The 5588-nt window shown below is 40.7% G+C and overlaps 1 pseudogene; it reads left to right on the forward strand.

The window, feature by feature from the left end:
- The first annotated feature begins 2540 nt into the window (after positions 1-2540).
- LOC147253641 (fucolectin-1-like) lies at positions 2541-4181 on the forward strand (annotated as a pseudogene).
- The last annotated feature ends 1407 nt before the right edge of the window (positions 4182-5588 follow it).

The raw sequence follows: 5588 nt of genomic DNA on the forward strand, positions 1-5588 counted from the left end.
GAAGTAACTTCTGTCTATTCATCATCAAGTTTATCGATCTCATCTAGTTTCATTCGTCCTTTGGTTTGTTTTTGTGTTTGGTCAACTTGGCGGTGGTGAGAACCAGTTGGCTGAAGAGGAGCTGATGGCATTTTCAGCTTTCCAGATGGTGTCATCTTCCTCTCCTCTGGGTTATATAGTGGAGGGTGTTGGGATGGGCATGTGTTGAAACTGAGGTCAATCCACTGAAATGCCGGCACCACAGAAGCATAAGCGTGAGTATCTGCTTTCATATCTTGAGTTCCATGTTGATATAGAGATCCAATAAATCCATCAATCATCCTGTTAAAAGTTATTGAAATTTTATGAATTAGTAGATTACAATACTCTGACAATATTGATTTAAAAAAATATACATATAGAGAGAGAGATTATGTACATATTATTTGTCATTATTACAGTGTTGTCAGTATTTGCAGTTTTTTTATCTTGAACAAAAAGGTTTTGCTTTATGCTTGACGGCTGTCAACTGTAAATAGGAGAAAGCTGAATAGTCATGTTAAAAAACAAGATTTCTTTTCATACTGAAAACGCAAGTGTTAGCCCTGCTTCACTATTGTGTTCCTACGCTCAGTAATTGAGTATGAACTAAAAAGGAGCAGGATATTTGTGGTTTAACTTCATTGAAGAGAACACTTGGCTGAAAGCAATCTCATTTTTTTAACGAAACATCCTGCATAGAAAGATGCTGAAATGTCCTTGTTATTACAATCATCATCATAATAACACAGTCCATATAAATGCGTTGTTCTTTACCAACAGGAGGATGATTTCAGCCTTGTTGGCTTGTGTAGAACAGACTGGCAGGGTTTCAGGTGAGATTGCTTTTTTACTCGTTGAAGCAAATTCATGATATTTCTTTATCTATATTTACAATTTGATAATATACAATCAATTAATTCAATGAAAGGTTAAATCACCATTTCCCAAAGATTAAAAAAGAAAAAGATGCATATTACAGATGGATAAATAAGCATTTTTTCATCCGAAACATCATAATCTAGCTAAACTTTCCACATTGTTCAGGTCATAATATTGCAAGCACTGGAATTGCCAGTCAGTCCTCACTGTATGGGGATGTGATCCCTGATGGAAATTGTTGTAACCTCTGGATACAAAGATGCTGTAGATGTACAAAGTCTGATCTGAAACCATGGTGGAGACTGGACCAACTGAAACGGTACAAAATAAACAGTGTCACCATCACCAACAGAGGTGACTGTTGCCATCAGCAGCTCAATGGAGCTGAGATCCGCATAGGACACTCCCTGGATGGCAATGGTGATGCTAATCCCAGGTAGAAGCAGACATTCATATTTTGCTTGTTTTGAAGATCCTCAAGAGGTGTGTGCTACCCCCCAAAGTCATTCTCAGGTCAGCCAAATCTGTGTCAGGGATCTCTGTTCCAAAAAGAGATTTCAGTTTGAAACCTATTACCTTTTCCATGGACCTCTAAAATTGAGTAAATCTTTGTGTTGCTAAGGGGTAGAGCTTTGGCTTGGGCAAAGTATTCTACCATCAAACACTGAAAGTAATACTGTTTAGTGGCTTTTTAGAAGAATTCAAGTTCGTTTTTCATCCTGACTATCAAACCAACACTTCCATCCATCTCATCACCCTGTCCCAAGGACAATGATCGGTGGCTGATTACACCATTGGATTTTGGACATTAGCATTAGGCATTGAGGGCTGCATTCATGATGGGACTGAGTGAATTCATGAAGGATGAACTTCTGATATCTAAAGTAGAACCTGTTTCCCTTGCTCACTACATAGACAACTACCAAATGTCCCGGTGGACAGAGAAGCACTCATCAGCTTCCACCAGGATTCAGTCAGCATCTATCTCAAGTGACTCGGCTCTGCCAGGTACATCATCTTCCCCTCTTTTGAGCCCATGCAGTTTGCTGGGGCTTGTCTAACACCTGAGGAATGCCAGAGGAGAATTGGTGCAGGTGAATGCCTGTACTGCGGCAAAGCTGGTTATTTCATTTCCACTTGCCCAGTTCGGCTAAAGGGGAGGGCCCATCAATAAATGTGGGAGTATTGGTGGGCCTCAACCAGACACCTCATAAGAGGAGAACTCCCCGTGTCCAAATTCCTGCCACATTGTGTCACCAACTCTTATCTCTCCCTCCACTGGCGCTACTTGACTCTGGGCTTGATGAAAGTCTTCTTGACATACAAGTTGCTGAGCAGATCGGTGTACCCCTGAATACATTCGCTGTCAATAGAAGACTCCTGGCCAGGGTAACGCACTGCACTACATCCATCACCCTCGTACTGTCTGGTAACCAGGGACACGATCCAATTCCACCTCATTCCCACTCCCAACACTCCCTCATCCTGAGCCATCCTTGGCTATCACAATCCTCACATTGACTGGTCACGTGCAAATGTTAAGACTTCATAGCTGTCTCTGGGAGCTGTGTCTGTCTGACTGCCACCCTCCATCTTAGATTTCTGTCTGAGTTCATTCAAAAAAATACAAATGATCCATCATGATGAGCACTGACAACGAATGCCTTTTCAGGTCAGTATAAAACCTTTAAAATGCATTTTTCTCAATAGAATTTGGTGTGGAGTTAAACGATAACATTTTGGAGTTGATGTGCAAATAATATGTATTAAAAACTGATTCCCACTTCAGTGAAAACAGAGTAGAACAATGTGCACGGGCATGTTTAGTGAGGGTACTACTTAGCTTTATCACTATTAGTTGATATCTAAATAAATTTGGCGAAGAAATAGGGAACTAGGTGATATACAGGCTCATTCTGACATAACAAAACTTAACAATCATTAAGTTAGTAGTTTCAGCTGATTACATACAACTGAAAATGTATATTTTTTTCAATATTTGCAAGAAAGTAACCCTACAGTATATCTCCTTTGCACAGCTCCTTTAAGGCCAATATAAAATCTCGACAAATTATAGGAGATGTGGATTGTCTGAGTAAGAAGAAAGAATCTTTGATCAACAAAACATGATACAGCATGTTTCACTAGTCCTAAGTAAAATGACGTTATTTCAGTGTTAACTAGATTAAGCCAATACTCAGAATAGAACATTGCTATGTAAACAGGTAGGTAAAAAAAGGTATGCAGGTAAAACAAAAATAATGCTTTCACTCCACATTGCTGGAGGAAACTCCCGTGTGGGTTGTAGCAATGTAATTTTGCCATGTCGTCTCTGTAACATGTATTGTTCGTGTGAATGTTGCGAAAGACTGAGATTCGAGCACATCCTATCAAATCAGTCCTTCAGCTGCACTGTGATCCCATCCATCCCAGCTGGTGCAACCCAAACTTTTGCATGGGATGGAATGGAAGGGCATTACATAAATACTGTAATTCCTAGAAGATGAGAATACCTGACCCTTTGTGAACTGGAAGTTAGTGGTCAACTTGCACCTAACCTTAGTGAGTTGCTGCAAATGAAGCGTACATCTGATGACAATCATTAGAAATGTTACCATAAAATTCACTCACTAACTCTTGACAGCTGGTTTTGAAGTGTCATCTGTCAAATTAATACATCAATAACTTGCCTAAACTATCAAAACTCTTTACTTTGCACAGCACGCCATATTGCACTCAGTGGAAGAGTCAGTCAGTTCTCACTGTATTCGGGTTCAATCCCTGAGAGGGCCATTGATGAAAATCGTGCTAACTTCTGGATACAAAAGTCATGTAGTTGCACACAGAAAGAGTTGAAACCATGGTGGAGACTGAACCTTCTGAAACCTTACAAAATAACCACCATCACCATCCCCAACAGACTGGATTGTTGCCATGAACAGCTCAGTGAAGCTCAGATCCGTATAGGAGACTCCCTTGATGACAATGGCAACGCTAATCCCAAGTAGAAGCAGCCGTCTCCACATCCACTGCATTGCCGTGTACTGTATGAAAAGTGTTTTTTGCTTAAACATGTCCTACCCATGTATCATTTCTCTCTCCTTTCTCAGATGCACTGTGATCTCATCCATCCCAGCAGACTTCAGAAACCTTTGCGTGTAATGGAATGGTCGACTGTCACATTAATATTGTGGTTCCAGAAAGACATGAATACCTGACTGTGTGAGCTGGAAGTGAATGGAGAAGAGTCAGATGATTTAACTGAACATGTTTACAGCTGAGTACAGAATTTCAAGCTTGAATGTTGAATTAACTTATATTGTGATCTCTGCCAGCATACGTCACCCACTTTCCAAGATACTTAACAAATGGAATCACTCCTAATCATTTTATTTCTGTGAATGATGTTAAATAAAATTTCTTTTGTACAATAATTGTTCCTCCTTGTCCACCCAGTTTTTATTTCCCTTTGCACCTGCAACACTTGCATAGTCACACATCCTTATTGATGCTAATTGCTAATACACTATTCTTCAGTTGAGTTGGTTTTACTTGACAGAAAAAGACCATTATCTGACTAAGACCTTGTGCATATACTTTCCATACAGTCACACCTAAGTTTAAGAACAATCTGAGCCTGCAGTTGATTACTTTGTTGCTGTTTTTGCTGAATATTAAATTGATTAATCAAAAACAAATCAAGTCCTGGTATGAAAATGATTATTTTTGCCTAATTACTGCACAGGCCTCCTCTGTACATCTCATTTATCTACTAATTCCATTTCCATGCATTTTCTTCCAGGTAGTGGAGGGGGGGGGGGGACTTCCATCTTAATCATTTAATGCATGGAGCGGCACATACTTCTATCTTCGCACATCCATCCATTTTCTTCTGCTTTTCCCTATTAAGGGTCATGGGGGGCTGGAGCCTATCCCAGCGGCTACGGGCGAGAGGCGGGGTTCACCCTGGACAGGTCACCAGTCCATCACAGGACCAACACATAGAGACAGACAACCATTCACACTCACAGTCACACCTACAGTCAATTTAGAGTATCAATCAGCCTCATCCCCTCTTGATATCTTTGGACTGTGGGAGGAAGCTGGAGTACCAGAGAGAACCCACACAGGAACAGGGAGAACATGGAGACTCCACACAGAAAGATTCCGTGCCCGAGCCGGGTCTCGAACCCTGAACCTTCTTGCTGTGAGGCGACAGTGCTGACCACTGCACCACGGTGCAACCTAACTACTAATTTCTATTAAAATTTCTAAGTGATGAAGATTATCATCATGTCAATGACATACTGTCAGTAACTTTTGACAATAGCTAAAGGATGTTATTTCATTCATAGTAACACGCATATAGGTCATTTTTAGGAAATAAGGAAAAATTGAAAATAATATGCAACATTCTCTGTCATTAGCAGTTCGGGTTCGATTTGTATTTGCATAGACCTGACCTGGTATCTGAGAGTGATAAGTCACAGATGACCTGTTATACATAAGAATATACAAAACCATCCCGCCCTGGCACTATCATTCCAGGTTAGCTTCCCCCCTTTTGGGGTGCCTGTTGCTTCTGTGCTTGCTTGCCTCTTAAGGAGCTTCCAGAGAAGAAGTCTGACCGGGTGGATATCTTGTCAAACGCTGGGTGCCTCCTCAAAGGCGCATTTTAATTGATGGTG

Source organism: Aulostomus chinensis, chromosome 11 (genome assembly GCF_037954235.1).
Source record: "Aulostomus chinensis isolate RoL2024-O1b breed Wild chromosome 11, RoL_Achi_v1.0, whole genome shotgun sequence".
In the NCBI taxonomy this organism is placed as follows: domain Eukaryota; kingdom Metazoa; phylum Chordata; class Actinopteri; order Syngnathiformes; family Aulostomidae; genus Aulostomus; species Aulostomus chinensis.